Here is a 22,223-nt window from a genome sequence, read left to right on the forward strand (position 1 = left end):
TTTCTTTCCAATTCCTTCACTGGCAGTTTCTATATAAACCAAACAACATTTAACAAAATCCTTGTTCGAGTACTTAAAAATATGAGTTTGAAAAAAATGAAGTTTTCGAGTTCAACTAATTGTCAAAACAATTAAAGATGAAAATAAAAAAAATCATATTTTGACATAAAATAATATATTTATATACTATAAATATAATATATCTATATTATTTTGAAATAATTAAATTACATACCATATATTAATTTTTATGATAATTTTATATATGAATCATTTACTGATTTACCAATCCCATTGTTAAATGCATAAATGACAACATACAACCTTTGCAACATACTGCTTCTATATTATACTACTATTGATTTATAATCAGTTCTATCAATCAAGACCTAAGTGTAATACAGAAACACTATAGGGCTATTCTAAATATCACAATCAAAATGGGACTCATATTTTGAAAATCTATATGTATCATTTTAGTGTATGTTTAGAATAAAATAAAAATGATTTTACCATTAATGAGGGGTAAAAGGTTGTTTGAGAATGCAATGTCATTTTAAGTAATATGTCAAGGTTTTATAAGGGTAAATGTTAGGGATAATTCTCTTTTAATAGTACTAGGAAACAACCCGCGTGTCCGCGCGGAAAGAAAAGACGTTTAATTTTATATTTTAATGTTTTACTTTAAGAAATTTGTATAATGGTTCAATCATTCCTAAAAAATGTTTAACAAAAATTTTGTATTGCATAATGTTTTTATTTATTTATTATACAACAAAAAATTAGAAATAAAAAGTGTATGCAAATTAGTTGATCTAGGAAACAAACCCACTTGATTTCTTTACTAAAACATATTTAATATTAATTGAATGTATATCTTTAATAACTATTAAAAAATATTTAATATTTTTTTTTCAGTTAAGTATAAACAATTAGTTAAAATAGGATAATATAAAATATATGTAACAAATTAACTACAAATTGGTTGTTGAATTTAGAGAGAAAATAGGTAATTAAACATCAAAATAAATGTTTCAAACAAAATTGTTCATTTAAATAATATACCAATTGAAAATGGACAAATATTATGTATGTGTTTAAAAATTAATAGTTCTTAGATAGCATTGTAATATTAAGTAATGTAATCATCTTCGATTATTTTCTTTCTTTTTCTTTGTGGCCGTTTTGCTTCTTCATTTACTTATTTCTTTGCATTTAGATCTTCGTTTCGCTTTTTTTTCTATCTTTCGTTGTTTTTGATGTTTTTTGTTTTCTTGTTTTAATTTTTTTAGGAACATTAATTTTTTCTTTCCCTCCAGCTTCCTCAACAGCTTTATTTATTATTATAGGTTGTTATATATAAATGTAAGTTTGTAATTTCTTTATAATAATTTAATATTTATTTTTTATGTATTAATACCATAAATGATTAAATAAATTTTATTTAAATATTTAATTTGATTCAAATTTTGTACTCCTCGATATTAATTGGGGTGCCTGAAATTTCTGTAATAGTTAAACTAGCCGTACTTGAATTATAATTAAAGGAAGTGACTTTAACATTGAATTTGTAAATTTCCTTATAAGTTTTTTTCTGATAAGAAGGATATAATCGCGTTATCACTTGAATCATTATATGATTGTTCCTGCATATAGTAATAATAAATCTCAGTTTTTATACACTTTTGTATTTTAATTATTATAAGTACTATACTTACGTGAAATTTAATCAAGTATGTTGTTGATTTACCCATAATTCTAGTCATGTCTTTGTTGAATGTGGTTAATAATGCAGTATCTGAATTATCTTCGACAATAATTCAAGTTTATACCTATTTAAATATGTTGTGTTAATATTTTGTTAGTTATAAAAATTTAAAAACTTGATTTGTACTTAATTACCATAATAGGCCAACAATATCTAATTTTGTGCATTTTTTTCAAATAAGGTTTCCATCTTTTTTTGGGAAGTATTTTAGCAAAATGATTACAAAAAATATAATTCCATCAATTCCTTGAACTAATTTCAATAATTTTTCCTTCAGTGGTAAACTCTTTCTCCTGCAATATATGTTGTACCAAGGATTTTTTTCATATAATTATGATTATTAGAAATTTGAAAGTTAAAATAATAATAAGAGAATTAGTGCTTTCTCTACCTCAATCAAATCTTTGGCAACGAAATCTAGTATTTCTGTTATTTTGACAATGTTATCATTTGATTTTCTTAAACTGTTTTCACACCTTCACTTGTATTGGAGGTATTCTGTATTGACCACAAAACTAATTTATTATGTACTATGTATTATTTATATTTATTTATATTTTTAGAAGGTTATCTTTTTTTGAAAGATTGAATAGTACTTAAAGGATCATATTGATATATTTTGGAAGCGGACGTTGTGTTTAAGGAAATATATCCTATTATTCAGTAGTTTTTAATTTATTATTAAAAGTAAGTAATTTATGTAAATGAAATATGATATTTTTTTAGAAAACCTGAATAAGTTTTGGGATTTACACTTGTTATTATCAGAGTTACACCACATGCTACTTTATTTTCATTTGTGTTTGGTATATATCTACCGTATTGTCCCATATAGTAATACGAACTTTGCTTCCCTTGTTATTTAGTTATTATTATTGTAAGAGTTTTATTAATATTAAAACAATGTGATAGTAAAAAAAGTTTAACGTAAAACAGAGAGTAAACTCTCCCGTTAATCATTAGACCAAACATTTGATCATTTTCTTATTGTTTTATGTATGGTTCGGTTTAGTTTTGAGTCAGGCAAGTAAACACTCCAAAAAAAACTATATATATATATATTAATTTTATATTTACTGATAATGTATATTACTAATTGATGAAATGTTTAACTAACCCTTGTAGGTCTAGGTTATTCTTCTTTGTCATGTACTAGTAACTTCAGTATTTATCTTTTCTTTTCTTCAACAATAACACCAATAATATCTACATTTAAAAATATTCAAATAAGTATGCATTTAAATTTGTAAAAGTTTTGTGTATGTGGATTATTCAATTACCTCCATAATATAAACTTTTGTCTGCAATTTCCATAAGTTGATCATAATTACGGAAACTAAATTTTTCCCAATTATTAGCACATTTCCTTCTGATACCGGAGTTATTGTTGAATTTCCATTCATCCATATAAGAAATGAATGTTCTGAAATTTTATAACGTTCACCAGCCCTCCATAATTCAAAATCATTGAAGATATATATTTTGCCTTTTAAGACCTCCATAGAAAATTGATCAATGTAACGATTATAGATTGATCCCATAATGGTTATTATTTTAAAAATATTTTAAATGTTATTTTAGTGAAAAATATGGAAATATTACATTTTCATCCAAAAGTAAGAAACTCATACTTATAATTTTATTACCATTTTTAGGATTTCTTACTTCCCATAATCGAATTACTCTTCAAATAATTTTTTGTTCTCCACGTTTCATTTTGTTGTTTTCTAGAAACTTGTATGAAGTGAGTTTGATTCTATCAATATCTAAGTTGTTTTGTTAGAAAAGTTAGTGGTCTTCGTTTTCCTTTTATAGAGGGAAAATGTGGTGAACCATTGTATCCGTTAGTAATGAAAAGCTCTGTTGTATTTTAATCGCATCCCTTCATTTTATAACTATTCATTATAAAAAGTTAAAAAGTAGTTGTGTTGTAAATAAAGGGACATGTTTTTATCTTTAAGGTTGTGACTTTTCGTTAATTTAAATGAAATAGTTTTGTATAATTGGAAAGTCCAAAGTTTTGACTTATCATTCTAAAAAAGTGTTTGCATTCAAACAATAAGATAGTATTTTAAAATATGTAGCACAAGTAAAACTGATAAAGAATTAGTTACAAATGTTAAAATTGTATAATTTAAACTATAAATTAACTGTTAAGTAATTAATATTTTTTTTTTATAATTTGATTTTGTCGTTATATGATAGTCAACATATACCAATAACCATTGTTAAAATTGTTTATCAACGTAACAACTTGAAACATTTTGTTTTAAAAGTTTTTATAGTTTTATATATGCCAATGAGAAACATAACTTCCTACGTATTTGTTCAATTCATTTTAGAAAAGAGAAATTTCTTCCAAACGTGTATACTTCCTATTATCACCAATTATATTTAACAGTTATATTTAACATTTGGCTCATAATTGATGAAGATGAAAAGACACGATGTTTTATTAATATAAACAACTCTGTTTAGTTTTTATTTGTTTATTATAATATAAAAATAAAATAATTTCATTTACATATTCAGCTCTGTAACAAAAAGAGAGATGACATAGTAATACAGAAGACTTGTATAAATTTGTGCCTAACCTATTTTTTGGATTTTTAATCCTTAAAAAAGTCTTATTATGTTTAGGATATCATAAAAGTAAAAATGTATTCTCTTTGTCGTTCTGCTAGAAAAGCTTTCTTAGGTTCCTTTAATTGAGAAATAATTATGTTTCCCTTCTTTAATTTCAATTATTTTACAGAGATCTTGTATAATGCTCAAATTAGTTTTTCATATAAATTTTCGTCTCGTGGTTTCTTCTCTCTTGTGTAACCGTTTAGGGTAGTTAACCAATTTTAAGTTTAAACCGCCATTGTCTGAACTTATATATACTTTGATTCTCACACCCTTCTTCTTTTTTACGATCTCTGTTTTCTCAAGATGAGTGATTATCATCTATTCCTTGTGCAAGATATTGAATTAGGGCTGGATGAAACGCCTATTGTTTTGCCTCCAGTATTGTGCGCCCAAGCTGTGTATTTTAATCGCTTCTCCATCATTGGTTTTCTTGTTAACCAAGAAAAATAAAGTATGAGAGGGTTGATAAATCAGATGCCTTGCATTTGGGGCTTAACTGATGAAGTCATAGGTCGTATTATTGACACCAAGAAGTTCCAGGTTCTATTTAAGACAAAAGAAGCCCTTAACAGAGTTTTAAATAGAGGTCCTTGGTCATTTGCTGATTGGATGATCGTTACTAAACGTCACTGAGGATAACTTAAAGATGGTTCAATTCTGGATTCAGATAAAGGGAATCCCTCCCCATTATCTATCGAGGGCAATAATCGAATTCAATGGAGACACACTTGCTCAAGTTGTAGACGTTGAATTTGAGGACTCTTCGATCCTTACTGATTGTGTGTGGGTCTTGGTCAACTGGAACATTGACAACCCTTTGCATTTCAAACGTAACTGTCAGTTTGGTGTTGGTGAGATTTTCACGCTTTCTTTTCGTTATGATCGACTTAAAAACTTCTGCCTTTTGTGTGGAATGTTGACAAATGATGAGAAGGAATGTCCTCTTCATGTTGATGATGATACCAACAATAGGAGGTGATGATATCGCTGGTAACAATCCTTCTGGTCCTCGCATGGACAATGAAAGACATGTTACTAATGCTTTTACTATGGCAGGTATGAATGTCGGGCCATATTCATAATTTTATAAATTTTAAAAGTTTTAATAATTTTATATATGCCAATGAGAAACATAATTTTAAATCTCGTTTTATAATGTCTTTACTGAGGCAGGTATGAATGTGGGGCCATCTGGTGTTGTGTATGTTCCCATTACTGATATATCTCCAATCGATTGTGGTAAACTTGCTGAAACATACCGACATCTTAAAGCGAACTTTGATAAAAGGAAGTTTCCTTTGGGACATAAGATGGGTACAACAGGTGCTACTCATCAGCCTGGTCGCTGTGAAGAAGATTCTCCATATAATAGTTGGACAATAAATCTCTACATTTATAATTTTATATATGGCAATGAGAAACATAATTTTATATCTCGTTTTATGATGTCTTTACTATGGCAGTTATGAATGTGGGGGCAATCTGGTGTTGTATATGTTCCCATTACTGATATACCTCCAATCGATTGTGATAAACTTGCTGAAACATACCGACATCTTAAAACAAAGTTTGATAAATGAAAGTTTCCTTTGGGACATAAGATGGGTACAACAGGTGCTACTCATCAGCCTGGTTGCTGTGAAGAAGATTCTTCATAACATAGCTGGACAATAAATCCCTACGTTTATAATTACTGTATCCTTTATCATCAAGGCATAAAGAAAAACAAAACGGCCGAAGATATTTTTGTACAAATACCATTTTCCATACAAAGAATTGTTTGGTTTATCTATTCAACATGGACTATGCATCATATGTTGCTCCACTAATTTATAACCTTCATGATCATTAATTCTATCTGGCAATTCAACTGAGACAAATTTATCAATGTCATTAGAACATACATTCGCACTCCCAGCTTTTACCCAAATTAGAATATGTGCATGAGGAAGTCCTCGTTTTTTTTGAAATATATTGTATAAACAACTGCATAAATAGAAAAAAAACATTAGTAACAACAAATAATCTATAAACATACTTTAAAAAAAATAGAATGATATTAACAATAGATAATTATACATACCTCCATTGATTGGTCCAAAGAAAAAACTTTTTTAATTAAAACCATTAATTGGTCCACTTTTAATTGAAACACCCATGATTCAATATCAACCTATCATTAGCTGAACTATTACCAGATACTTTAAATATTCATCATTTTCAGCTCATTTGGGATTGGCAGTCATTGTAATAAACAAATCAGGATTTCCATAACACGATAAAGCTCACTACAAGAAAACACATGCTTAACTACGAAAATTAACGAGGAAAAACAATCCTCGTAAATTTGCGTCGAGTTTACGACGAATTTACGTGAAAAACTAAAGTCATCGTTATTTCCTCGTAACGTAACGACAAAACTGTTTCGTCGTAAAGTGGATGTAATTTTACGAGTATTTTACGAGGAAAAACTATTTCCTCGTAAATACGACGTAAACTTTGCGTGGTATTTACGAGGTAATAGTTTACGTGTATTTAGCGAGGAAATTTTTGAATCCACCAACTTTATAGGTGTTACACGTTTTTTTTTGCCCACCTAATTAATTTTCGTCGTAAATTCATAGCAAAATTACAACTACCAGATTCGAATTTTCCTATAAATATGGATGTTTGAACATCATTTTAAACACACCAACAACAAAAAACGTGAAAGAAAAAAAATGGCTGGCTCCGGGACTATTTACGAGTTGCGGAAGTGGATGTATATGCATAGAGATGCTAACGGGAGAGTGACGAAAGAATACCTTGCGGGTCTGGAGACATTTATGCATCAAGCAGATTCAACACCGCTCGCCCAAGAAAGTGGTAAGATGTTCTGTCCTTGTCGGAAATGCAACAATTCGAAACTGGCAAATCGTGAAAATGTTTGGAAGCATTTAATAAATAGAGGTTTCACGGCAAATTACTATATCTGGTTTCAACATGGAGAAGGTTTTAATTATGATCAGAATGAAGCTAGTAGTAGTAATAGCAATTTTCAGGAAAAAGAACCGGTTGATCATCATTTGCATAATGAACATAGTTACCATCAGGAGGAGATGGTAGATTATGATAGGGTTCATGATATGGTAGCTGATGCATTCGTAGCTCATGATGAAGATGAAGAACCTAATATAGATGCAAAAAAGTTTTACGAAATGTTAAACGCGGCGAATCAACCACTTTACAGTGGTTGTAGAGAAGGTCTCTCTAAATTGTCGTTAGCTGCTAGAATGATGAATATTAAAACTGATCACAATCTACCTGAAAGTTGCATGAACGAATGGGCGGACTTGTTTAAAGAGTACTTGCCGGAAGACAATGTGTCTGCTGATTCTTATTATGAGATTCAGAAACTGGTTTATAGTCTTGGGTTGCCTTCGGAGATGATAGATGTTTGCATCGACAACTGCATGATCTATTGGGGAGATGATGAGAAGCTAGAAGAATGTCGATTCTGCAAGAAGCCACGATTCAAGCCGCAAGGACGGGGACGTAATAGGGTACCGTACCAAAGGATGTGGTACCTACCAATTACAGACAGATTGAAAAGATTGTATCAATCAGAGCAGACTGCTGGAAAGATGAGATGGCATGCCGAGCATACTCAGACGGATGGTGAGATGACTCATCCATCAGATGCAAGAGCCTGGAAACATTTCAACAAAGTACATCCAGATTTCGCTAGCAATATCCGGAATGTGTATCTCGGATTATGCACAGATGGATTTAGTCCGTTCGGAATGTCAGGGAGACAATATTCATTGTGGCCAGTCTTTCTTACTCCATACAACCTGCCACCGGAGATGTGCATGCAACGGGAGTTACTATTCTTGACCATATTAATACCTGGTCCGAACCATCCAAAAAGGTCCCTGGATGTTTTCCTACAACCACTGATAAAAGAGTTGAAGGATTTGTGGTCAACAGGGGTGAGGACGTATGACTGTTCAACGAAGACGAATTTTACGATGCGAGCGATGCTTTTGTGGACCATAAGTGATTTTCCTGCCTATGGGATGTTGTCTGGATGGACTACACATGGGAGATTAGCTTGTCCATATTGTAATGGAACGACAGATGCGTTTCAACTGAAGAATGGTAGGAAGACAAGTTGGTTTGATTGTCACCGTCGATTTCTTCCCATTGGCCATCCTTACCGAAGAAACAAGAATTTGTTTAGGCACAAAAGGGTTGTGAGAGACACTCCTCCTCCATATCTAACTGGAGAACAAATTGAAGCGCAAATCGACTACTACGGAGCTAACGAAACAGTTCGTTGGGGTGGTAATTGGCATGTCCCTCGTAATATGCCAGATTCTTACGGTGTTCATCACAACTGGCACAAGAAGAGTATATTTTGGGAGTTGCCATATTGGAAGGATCTTCTTCTGCGCCACAACCTCGATGTGATGCATATAGAGAAGAATTTCTTTGAGAACATCATGAATACAATATTGAATGTCCCAGGGAAGACAAAAGACAACATAAAATCGAGGTTGGACTTGCCGGATATTTGCTCAAGAAGCGAGTTACATATTAAAAGCAATGGACAAGTTCCCGTTCCGATATTCAGATTATCTTCAGAAAAAAAGTCGGTGTTGTTCAACTGGGTGGCATCAGAAGTGAAGTTCCCCGATGGGTATGTTTCGAATCTCTCTAGATGTGTTGAAAAGGGTCAAAAGTTCTCCGGGATGAAGAGTCATGATTGTCATGTATTTATGCAACGACTACTGCCCTTTGCATTTGCGGAGCTACTTCCAACAAACGTACATGAAGCACTTGCAGGTACGTAGTGTATTATATCACAATAATTTACAAAATAATATATGACTAACAATGTGTTTAATTTTTTTTTGAATATAAAAGGCATTGGAGCATTTTTCAGGGATCTGAGCACACGCACTCTTAAAGAAGAAGTTGTGGAACAGCTTCAGGAGAACATTCCCATCTTATTGTGCAACTTGGAGAAGATATTTCCTCCCGGATTTTTTGACGTCATGGAGCATCTAGCTGTCCACCTCCCATATGAGGCATTGCTTCGTGGACCTGTACATTACGGATGGATGTATCAGTATGAGCGAGCCATGAAATATTTGAAGGGAAAAGCAAAGAACCTCGCCAAAGTTGAAGGTTCTATAATTGCTGGAAGTTTGACGGAAGAAGTTTCTCACTTCACATCGTACTACTTTGCGTCAAAAGTACGTACACGGAGAAGAGCTCCAAGAAGATATGATGATGGTGGTGTTGCGCCAACATATGCAGTTGCTGGTGTTCCAGACATCTTTAGCCAGATTGGGCGACTCGGTGGGAAGTCTAAAGAGGTTTGGTGGTCGAGTGAACAAGACGCTCATAGTGCACACACCTATATTCTACTCAATTGCGAAGATCCATTGATTCGTTATTTTGAAAGGTAACATATATTGACACTTCGAAACACATATAAGTATAATTAATTGTATAATTGCGAGAGATTCATTCCTATAAAATGTGATTTTACAGCCTATTTGTTTCTCAAGTCGAAGAAACATTTCCTGGTATATCCACAAGTGACGTAGACAAAAGGAAAGATCAACACTTCATTAAGTGGTTGCGGAATCAGGTATTAACTAAAAAAAATTTCATACATTATCTGTATTTCATTAACATTCTCTTTATTTTTGCAGGTTGATTATGACGACGACGATGCAGATTATCCTAAGTGGTTACACGAAGTAATTCAATCTCCACTTGTAAAGGTCACCACATCACAGATGTATTTCACACGAGGCTATACTTTTCATACATATGACTATGGTAGACAACGGGCGACCAGTAACTATGGAATATGTGTGAAAGGGGAAACAGATTTCTACGGGATCTTGACGGAGATTATTGAAGTCGAATTTCCAGGGATACTGAAGCTGAAATGCGTCCTCTTCAAATGTGAATGGTTCGACCCCGTCGTCAACAGAGGTGTTCGGTCTAACAAATTCGGTGTAGTTGATGTCAACGGTGGACGAAGGTACAACAAATTCGAGCCTTTCATCTTAGCTTCACAAGCAGACCAAGTTAGCTTCCTTCCATACCCTCGGATGAGAGATTCAGGTATAAATTGGTTAGCAGTAATCAAAGTTACACCTCGAGGACGAATCATCAGTGGAGAAGAACCACCATTGCAAGAAGAACAGATAAATGAAGTTGAGGAACCTGAACAAGAAATTGATGATATCCTTCTCATTGATCCGCTTAATCACGAGTACGAAGATCTTACCGATGATGCCACAGACGAAGCTGTTGAAGACGAGTTTAATGAAAATGATGATGTTTCTAGTGATGACGAGAATGTCGATATATCCGATTGATGTATTTGTTTTATGAATAAGATGAGGGAGTTTGTTTTATGAATAAGATAATGTGGGGTTTGTTTTATGAATAAGGTAATGTGGGAGTTTGTTTTATGAATAAGCAAATGTGGGAATTGTGGTTTGGAATGAAAATAAAGATGGGGTTTGAAATATATGAAGTAGAAAATAAGGAATATGGGGTTTGGGGTTTCGGATTTCGAGTTTTGGATTCTAGGGATTTAAACATAACACTCGTTAATTCCACGTAAGCTTAAATTGTCGTAAAGTCCTCGTATTCCAACGCGTAAATAACGACGAAGGACTCGTTAATTCCACGTAGGACTAAATCGTCGTAAATACCACGTAGGATGAATTCGTCGTAAAAACCACGTAGGATGAAATCGTCGTAAATATAACGTAATACAACGAGGAAATAACGACGAAACCTAAAAATAAATATGGGGTTTGGAATATATGAAGTAGAAAATAAGGAATATGGGGTTTGGGGTTTGGGGTTTCGGGTTTCGGGTTTCGGGTTTGGGGTTTGGGGTTTCGGGTTTTGGGGTTCCGGGTTTTGGATTTCGGGTTTCGGGTTTCGGGTTTTTGGTTTCGGGTTTGGGGTTTCGGGTTTAGGTGTTCGGGGTTTGGAGTTTCGGGTTTTGGATTTCGGGTTTCGGGTTTCGGGTTTCGGGTTTCGGATTTCGGGTTTCGGGTTTCGGGGTTTTCGGGTTTCGGGTTTCGGGTTTCGGGTTCTAGGGATTTAACCATAACACTCGTTAAAAATAACGACGAAACTTAAAATTAAATATGGGGTTTGGAATATATGAAGTAGAAAATTAAAGATGGGGGTTTGGGTTTCGGGTTTCGGGTTTGGGGGTTGGGGTTTGGGGTTTCGGGTATGGGGTTTCGGGTTTCGGGTTTCGGGTTTGGGTTTCGGGTTTCGGATTCTAGGGATTTAAACATAACACTCGTTAATTCCACGTAAGCACAAATCGTCGTAAAGTCCTCGTAGTATGAAATCGTCGTAACTACCACGTAAAATGATTTAAACAAAACACTCGTTAATTCCACGTAAGCAGAAATCGTCGTAAAGACCACGTAAATGGATTTATACATAAACCCGTTAATTCCACGTAAGTACAAATCGTCGTAAATATCTCGTAGTGTACAAACTTGAAAAAAAAAGGAAAAGGAGAGAAATACCAGATTAACATGTGGCAAGACTTCCAGCAATTATAATACGTAAGTCTCGCCCACATGAATTCTAATATCTTCTCCTTTTCCTATTTTTTTCAAATATTTATAATTTGAATAGGATTTTTTTGAGGATTGTGATTTGAGATAAGGTGTGATTTGAGAGTTTGTGTGTGGTTTGAGAGTGAGAGTTGTGGGTATATTTATAGGAAAGCAAGCCTCGTTAATTCCTTGTAAGGTAAATCGTCGTTAATACCTCGTATAAAAAAATACGGGCCTTTGTGATTCCTCGCAATTTCCTCGTAAAAAAAAAGACGGGCCTTTGTAACTGCTCGCTATTTCGTCGTAAACTTACGAGGAATTTGCGACGATATGTAATCTTATATATACACCCGAGCGCTCACTCTTTCTTTCCTCTCTACTTCCTCTCTACTTCCTCTCCATTTCGTAGCAATGGTTAGCCTCTCTGATTCCTCTCTAATTTGGTTAGTTTATGATAGATTAGGTGGTTAGTATAGGGAATTTAGATAGGTTTGCGGATTTTATGTTGTTTAGTGTTGATTATGTGGATAATGTTGGGAAATATATTGTTGATGTTAATTTTAAAAATTTCATTTTTTTTCCAGGTTCGAAAAGGAAGACTTACTGCCCATTACAGAGAGATCTTCGGTGAGACGGGTAGTCGTTTAGACCCGGCCTCTTCTTCCGCTCCCAGTTCTTCGGGCCAGGAGACTGTCCCCGAGACTCAGTACACTCAGAGAGTCTCTGGGTCTACTTCTTCTACTGCACCATCGGCTCCTCATGTGCCTCCTCCGATGCCTCCTTCTGTGCCTCCTCCGATGGCACCTCCGATGGCCGCCGATATTCATCCTGATATTATGGTGCCTCCGAGTGCTCCTTACTCGCAGTACACTGTAGAGGACATTCTCAGTCTGCCAGGCAGAGAAGGTTTACCAGTCATCGACCCAGACCGACCGGACGGAACTTTGTGGTATGTTGCATTAATTTTTTTTTAATTCGTTTAAATTTCTTTTATAACATTAAAAAATAATTTATATTTTAAATTTGTATTTTCCAGGTGGGGGGTTGACGGATGTCTTGCATCGGACGTAACCGACACGATCAAGGGTTACTTCTCCATGCCACATCCAAACTGGAGTAAGACGCCTCACTACGTCAGAAAGACGTGGTTCAAAATTTACGCTGTAAGTTTCTATTAATTAATTATATATACTTTAATTTTTTCATGATTTATATATATACTTTCTAAAAAACTAATTGTTAATTTATTTTTCCAACAGCAAAAATATACTTGGGCCTTGGGGATCACTGAGAGGGTGAGGAAGAAGTTTAACGCGAAGGCAAAAGTTCGCTTGTTGGACACGGTCTCCAACTGGAAGGGTGACTGGATCGTGAAGGGGTATGAGCGTGGCAAACCCGCTGAGCTCACCACAGATGTGTGGGATGGCCTCATCTGTTATTGGCGCCTTCCTGATTCCATTAGAATCGCCCAGGCTTGCTCTAACTCCCGTAACACGGTCGATGAGCACGGGAACGGGCCGATGCTTCACACTACGGGCCAAAAACCCCACGCCGGTGTCCGTTTGAAAATGGTAATTAAATATTTTATTAAATAATTTTTTTAATATATATATTAATTTATTCTAACTTTCTTAACTGTTTTTTAGGCCAAAGAGACGGGACATCTCCCTTCTCTTATGGAACTTTACGAGAGGACCCACAAGAACAAGGCGGGCGTATTTGTAGATGGCAAGTCCGAGCAAATCTACAACGACGTAGTTGCTCGGGTTGAAGACCGCCAGACTCAGCTGACCCAGCAGTCTACCGACGGATTACCCGTCACCTTATCCACACTTGACGTGGATAAGATTTACGAGGAGGTAAATTTTCAAAAAAATTAATTTTTTATTATTCATTTAATTTAACTTAAAATTTTTACTTACAATATTTATTTTTTGTTTTTAAGGTTGTCCCTAAAAAAAAGGGACGGACGTTGGGTATTGGTTCCGTCAACGATGTTCCGAGAGCGACATCGTCTTATGGTCAGCGACGGGATGATGAAGTCACTGAGCTGCGTAGAGAGTCCGCTCAGCTGCGTAACGAGTTGACCGCGACAAAATCTCGTATGGGTGGAGTCGAGGGTTTCTTGGACGTTATTGCGGCCACAAATCCGGAATGGGAGTCCATGTTGAGGAACATGCGACAACAACATCCCATTCAAGGCGAGTCATCCCACGTACATAACGAGGCGGATGTTACGAGGAGGAGTGATGAATTCTACCGGGCGATGAACGACCCTTAGTTTTTTTTTGGTTGTTGTATTATATAAATTCAAAACTTATTTATATATAAAATATTTTCATTTTGATTTATTTTTATTTTAATTTTTAATTTATTATTAAATTAAATAATTTTAATTATTTTTTAATTATATTTTTAAATTCTGTAAAAATAATAAAAACGAAGTAAATTCGTAGCTAATGTACGACCTCTTTACGTGGAAACCTTACGAGGAAATGACGAGAAACAATTAACGACTATTTTACGAGGAAACATTTGCGAGGAAATAACGAGGAAAAGTTTACGAGTATTTTACGAGGAAATCGTTTCGTGTTTGTTACGTGTATTTTGCGAGGAAACTCTTTCAAGATATTTACATGTAGGTTACGAAGAACTCATTTCGAGGTATTTACGAGGAATTGTAGCGACGTTTTTGCGTGGAATATTGACGTGGTCTTTACGACGAATCGCCCTACTTCATCTTTACGACGAAATATATTCCTCGCTAACACTACAAGAAAACATAATCTTAACGAGGGCGGTTTTCCTCGTTATTTCGTCGTAAAAGAGGCTTTACGACGAATTAGCGAGGAAACGCGTTTGCTCGTTACACGTCCGTCGTAACACATATTTCCTCGCTAATTCGTCGTAACTTAGCGAGGAATATATTTCGTCGTAAAGACGAAGTAGAACGATTCGTCGTAAAGACGTCGCTACAATTCCTCGTAAGGACGTCGCTACAATTCCTCGTAAATAACTCGAAAACAGTTCCTCGTAATCTACACGTAAATACCTTGAAAGATTTTCCTCGCAAAATACACGTAACAACCACGAAATGATTTCCTCGTAAAATGGTCGTAAACATTTCCTCGTTATTTCCTCGTAAATACTTCCTCGTAAAATACTCGTAAACTGTTTCTCGTCATTTCCTCGTAAGATTTCCACGTAAAGAGGTCGTACATTAGCTACGAATTTACTTCGTTTTTATTATTTTACAGAATTTTAAAATATAATAAAAAAATAATTAAAATTATTTAATTTAATAATAAATTAAAATTCAAAATAAAAATAAATTCATATGAAAATATTTTATAAATAAATAAGTTTTGAATTTATATAATACAACAACAAAAAAAAACTAAGGGTCGTTCATCGCCCGGTAGAATTCATCACTCCTCCTCGTAACATCCGCCTCGTTATGTACGTCGCCGGATGACTCGCCATGAATGGGATGTTGTTGTCGCATGTTCCTCAACATGGACTCCCATTCCGGATTTGTGGCCGCAATAACGTCTAAGAAGCCCTCGACTCCACCCATACGAGATTTTGTCGCGGTCAACTCGTTACGCAGCTGAGCGGACTCTCTACGCAGCTCCGTGACTTCATCATCCCGTCGCTGACCATAAGACGATGTCGCTCTCGGAACATCGTTGACGGAACCAATACCCAATGTCCGTCCCTTTTTTTTAGGGACAACCTTAAAAACAAAAAAATAAATATTGTAAGTAAATATTTAAAGTTAAATTAAATGAATAATTAAAAATTAATTTTTTTGAAAATTTACCTCCTCGTAAATCTTATCCACTTCAAGTGTGGATAAGGTGACGGGTAATCCGTCGGTAGACTGCTGGGTCAGCTGAGTCTGGCGGTCTTCAACCCGAGCAACTACGTCGTTGTAGATTTGCTCGGACTTGCCATCTACAAATACGCCCGCCTTGTTCTTGTGGGTCCTCTCGTAAAGTTCCATAAGAGACGGGAGATGTCCCGTCTCTTTGGCCTAAAAAACAGTTAAGAAAGTTAGAATAAATTAATATAATTATTAAAAAAATTATTTAATAAAATATTTAATTACCATTTCCAAACGGACACCGGCGTGGGGTTTTTGGCCCGTAGTGTGAAGCATCGGCCCGTTCCCGTGCTCATCGACCGTGTTACGGGAGTTAGAGCAAGCCTGGGCGATTCTAATCGAATCAGGAAGGCGCCAATAACGGATGAGGCCATCCCACACGTCCGTGGTGAGCTCAGCGGGTTTGCCACGCTCATACCCCTTCACGATCCAGTCACCCTTCCAGTTGGAGACCGTGTCCAACAAGCGAACTTTCGCTTTCGCGTTAAACTTCTTCCTCACCCTCTCAGTGATCCCCAAAGCCCAATTATATTTTTGCTGTTGGAAAAAATAAATTAACAATTAGTTTTTTAGAAAGTATATATATAAATCATGAAAAAATTAAAAAATATATAATTAATTAATAGAAACTTACAGCGTAAATTTTGAACCACGTCTTTCTGACGTAGTGAGGCGTCTTACTCCAGTTTGGATGTGCCATGGAGAAGTAACCCTTGATCGTGTCGGTTACGTCCGATGCAAGACATCCGTCAACCCCCCACCTGGAAAATACAAATTTAAAATATAAATTATTTTTTAATGTTATAAAAGATATTTAAACGAATTAAAAAAATTAATGCAACATACCACAACGTTCCGTCCGGTCGGTCTGGGTCGATGACTGGTAAACCTTCTCTGCCTGGCAGACTGAGAATGTCCTCTACCGTGTACTGCGAGTAAGGAGCACTCGGAGGCACCATCAGATCAGGATGAATATCAGCGACCATCGGAGGTGCCATCGGAGGAGGCACAGGAGGAGGCATCGGAGGAGGCACATGAGGAGCCGATGGTGCACTAGAAGAAGTAGACCCAGAGACTCTCTGAGTGTACTGAGTCTCGGGGACAGTCTCCTGGCCCGAAGAACTGGGAGCGGAAGAAGAGGCCGGGTCTAAACGACTACCCGGCTCACCGAAGATCTCTCTGTAATGGGCAGTAAGTCTTCCTTTTCGAACCTGGAAAAAAAAATGAAATTTTTAAAATTAACATCAACAATATATTTTCCAACATTATCCACCTAATCAACACTAAATAACATAAAATCCGCAAACCTATCTAAATTCCCTATACTAACCACCTAATATATCCTAAACTAACCAAATTAGAGAGGAATCAGAGAGGCTTACCATTGCTACGAAATGGAGAGGAAGTAGAGAGGAAGTAGAGAGGAAAGAAAGAGTGAGCGGTCGGGTGTATATATAAGATTACATATCGTCGCAAATTCGTCGTAAATTTACGACGAAATAGCGAGCAGTTACAAAGGCCCGTGTTTTTTTTTACGAGGAAATGGCGAGGAATCACAAAGGCCCGTGTTTTTCTTTACGTGTACTTTACGACGATTTTGCTTACGTGGAATTAACGTGATTTATGTTTAAATCTTTTTACGTGGTCTTTACGACGATTTCATCCTACGTGGAATTAACGAGGGTTATGTTTAAATCCCTAGAACCCCAAACCCGAAACCCGAAACCCGAAACCCCAAACCCCAAACCCCAAACCCGAAACCCCAAACCCGAAACCCGAAACCCCAACCCCGAAACCCGAAACCCCAAACCCCAAACCCGAAACCCGAAACCCCAAACCCGAAACCCCAAACCCCATATTCCTTATTTTCTACTTCATATATTCCAAACCCCCATCTTTAATTTTCTACTTCATATATTCCAAACCCCAAACCCGAAACCCGAAACCCGAAACCCGAAACCACAACCCCGAAACCCGAAACCCAAAACCCGAAACCCCAAACCCGAAACCCGAAACTCGAAACCCCAAACCCGAAACCCCAACCCCGAAACCCGAAACCCGAAACCCGAAACCCCAAACCCGGAACCCGAAACCCCAAACCCGAAACCCGAAACCCGAAACCCAAATCCCCATCTTTAATTTTCTACTTCATATATTCCAAACCCCCATCTTTAATTTTCTACTTCATATATCCCTAGAACCCCAAACCCGAAACCTAAAACCCGAAACCCCAAACCCCATATTCCTTATTTTCTACTTCATATATTCCAAACCCCCATCTTTAATTTTCTACTTCATATATTCCAAACCCCATATTTAATTTTAGGTTTCGTCGTTATTTCCTCGTTGTCTTACGTGGACTTTACGACGATTTTATGCTACGTGGACTTTACGACGATTTCATCCTGCGTGGACTTTACGACGATTTGTGCTTACGTGGAATTAACGAGTGTTATGTTTAAATCCCTAGAATCAGAAACCCGAAACCCGAAACCCCAACCCCCAAACCCCATACCCTAAACCCGAAACCCCAAACCCGAAACCCGAAACCCCAACCCCGAAACCCGAAACCCCAAACCCGAAACCCCAAACCCGAAACCCGAAACCCCAAACCCGAAACCCCAAACCCCATATTCCTTATTTTCTACTTCATATATTCCAAACCCCCATCTTTAATTTTCTACTTCATATATTCCAAACCCCAAACCCGAAACCCGAAACCCGAAACCCGAAACCCGAAACCCGAAACCCGAAACCCCAACCCCGAAACCCGAAACCCAAAACCCGAAACCCCAAACCCGAAACCCGAAACCCGAAACTCGAAACCCCAAACCCGAAACCCCAACCCCGAAACCCCAACCCCGAAACCCGAAACCCGAAACCCGAAACCCGAAACCCGAAACCCCAAACCCGGAACCCGAAACCCCAAACCCGAAACCCCAAACCCGAAACCCGAAACCCAAATCCCCATCTTTAATTTTCTACTTCATATATTCCAAACCCCCATCTTTAATTTTCTACTTCATATATCCCTAGAACCCCAAACCCCATATTTAATTTTAGGTTTCGTCGTTATTTCCTCGTTGTCTTACGTGGACTTTACGACGATTTAATCCTGCGTGGACTTTACGACGATTTCATCCTACGTGGACTTTACGACGATTTCATCCTGCGTGGACTTTACGACGATTTCATCCTGCGTGGACTTTACGACGATTTGTGCTTACGTGGAATTAACGAGTGTTATGTTTAAATCCCTAGAATCAGAAACCCGAAACCCGAAACCCCAACCCCCAAACCCCATACCCTAAACCCGAAACCCCAAACCCGAAACCCGAAACCCCAAACCCGAAACCCCAAACCCGAAACCCGAAACCCGAAACCCGAAACCCAAACCCCCATCTTTAATTTTCTACTTCATATATTCCAAACCCCCATCTTTAATTTTCTACTTCATATATCCCTAGAACCCCAAACCCCGAAACCCGAAAGCCCAAACCCGAAACCCAAAACCCAAAACCCGAAACCAAAAACCCGAAACCCCATATTCCTTATTTTCTACTTCATATATTCCAAACTCCATCTTTATTTCCATTCCAAACCACAATATCCCACATTTGCTTATTCATAAAACAAACTCCCAGCATTACCTTATTCATAAAACAAACCCCACATTATCTTATTCATAAAACAAACTCCCTCATCTTATTCATAAAACAAATACATCAATCGGATACATCGACATTCTCGTCATCACTAGAAACATCATCATTTTCATTAAACTCGTCTTCAACAGCTTCGTCTGTGGCATCATCGGTAAGATCTTCGTACTCGTGATTATGCGGATCAATGAGAAGGATGTCATCAATTTCTTGTTCAGGTTCCTCGACTTCATTTATCTGTTCTTCTTGCAATGGTGGTTCTTCTCCACTGATGATTCGTCCTCGAGGTGTAACTTTGATCACTGCTAACCAATTTATACCTGAATCTCTCATCCGAGGGTATGGAAGGAAGCTAACTTGGTCTGCTTGTGAAGCTAAGATGAAAGGCTCGAATTTGTTGTACCTTCGTCCACCGTTGACATCAACTACACCGAATTTGTTAGACCGAACACCTCTGTTGACGACGGGGTCGAACCATTCACATTTGAAGAGGACGCATTTCAGCTTCAGTATCCCTGGAAATTCGACTTCAATAATCTCCGTCAAGATCCCGTAGAAATCTGTTTCCCCTTTCACACATATTCCATAGTTACTGGTCGCCCGCTGTCTACCATAGTCATATGTATGAAAAGTATAGCCTCGTGTGAAATACATCTGTGATGTGGTGACCTTTACAAGTGGAGATTGAATTACTTCGTGTAACCACTTAGGATAATCTGCATCGTCGTCGTCATAATCAACCTGCAAAAATAAAGAGAATGTTAATGAAATACAGATAATGTATGAAAAAAAGTTTTAGTTAATACCTGATTCCGCAACCACTTAATGAAGTGTTGATCTTTCCTTTTGTCTACGTCACTTGTGGATATACCAGGAAATGTTTCTTCGACTTGAGAAACAAATAGGCTGTAAAATCACATTTTATAGGAATGAATCTCTCGCAATTATACAATTAATTATACTTATATGTGTTTCGAAGTGTCAATATATGTTACCTTTCAAAATAACGCATCAATGGATCTTCGCAATTGAGTAGAATATAGGTGTGTGCACTATGAGCGTCTTCTTCACTCGACCACCAAACCTCTTTACACTTCCCACCGAGTCGCCCAATCTGGCTAAAGATGTCTGGAACACCAGCAACTGCATATGTTGGCGCAACACCACCATCATCATATCTTCTTGGAGCTCTTCTCCGTGTACGTACTTTTGACGCAAAGTAGTACGATGTGAAGTGAGAAACTTCTTCCGTCAAACTTCCAGCAATTATAGAACCTTCAACTTTGGCGAGGTTCTTTGCTTTTCCCTTCAAATATTTCATGGCTCGCTCATACTGATACATCCATCCGTAATGTACAGGTCCACGAAGCAATGCCTCATATGGGAGGTGGACAGCTAGATGCTCCATGACGTCAAAAAATCCGGGAGGAAATATCTTCTCCAAGTTGCACAATAAGATGGGAATGTTCTCCTGAAGCTGTTCCACAACTTCTTCTTTAAGAGTGCGTGTGCTCAGATCCCTGAAAAATGCTCCAATGCCTTTTATATTCAAAAAAAATTAAACACATTGTTAGTCATATATTATTTTGTAAATTATTGTGATATAATACACTACGTACCTGCAAGTGCTTCATGTACGTTTGTTGGAAGTAGCTCCGCAAATGCAAAGGGCAGTAGTCGTTGCATAAATACATGACAATCATGACTCTTCATCCCGGAGAACTTTTGACCCTTTTCAACACATCTAGAGAGATTCGAAACATACCCATCGGGGAACTTCACTTCTGATGCCACCCAGTTGAACAACACCGACTTTTTTTCTGAAGATAATCTGAATATCGGAACGGGAACTTGTCCATTGCTTTTAATATGTAACTCGCTTCTTGAGCAAATATCCGGCAAGTCCAACCTCGATTTTATGTTGTCTTTTGTCTTCCCTGGGACATTCAATATTGTATTCATGATGTTCTCAAAGAAATTCTTCTCTATATGCATCACATCGAGGTTGTGGCGCAGAAGAAGATCCTTCCAATATGGCAACTCCCAAAATATACTCTTCTTGTGCCAGTTGTGATGAACACCGTAAGAATCTGGCATATTACGAGGGACATGCCAATTACCACCCCAACGAACTGTTTCGTTAGCTCCGTAGTAGTCGATTTGCGCTTCAATTTGTTCTCCAGTTAGATATGGAGGAGGAGTGTCTCTCACAACCCTTTTGTGCCTAAACAAATTCTTGTTTCTTCGGTAAGGATGGCCAATGGGAAGAAATCGACGGTGACAATCAAACCAACTTGTCTTCCTACCATTCTTCAGTTGAAACGCATCTGTCGTTCCATTACAATATGGACAAGCTAATCTCCCATGTGTAGTCCATCCAGACAACATCCCATAGGCAGGGAAATCACTTATGGTCCACAAAAGCATCGCTCGCATCGTAAAATTCGTCTTCGTTGAACAGTCATACGTCCTCACCCCTGTTGACCACAAATCCTTCAACTCTTTTATCAGTGGTTGTAGGAAAACATCCAGGGACCTTTTTGGATGGTTCGGACCAGGTATTAATATGGTCAAGAATAGTAACTCCCGTTGCATGCACATCTCCGGTGGCAGGTTGTATGGAGTAAGAAAGACTGGCCACAATGAATATTGTCTCCCTGACATTCCGAACGGAC

The sequence above is a fragment of the Brassica napus genome, chromosome C5 (assembly GCF_020379485.1).
Source record: "Brassica napus cultivar Da-Ae chromosome C5, Da-Ae, whole genome shotgun sequence".
In the NCBI taxonomy this organism is placed as follows: Eukaryota; Viridiplantae; Streptophyta; class Magnoliopsida; order Brassicales; family Brassicaceae; genus Brassica; species Brassica napus.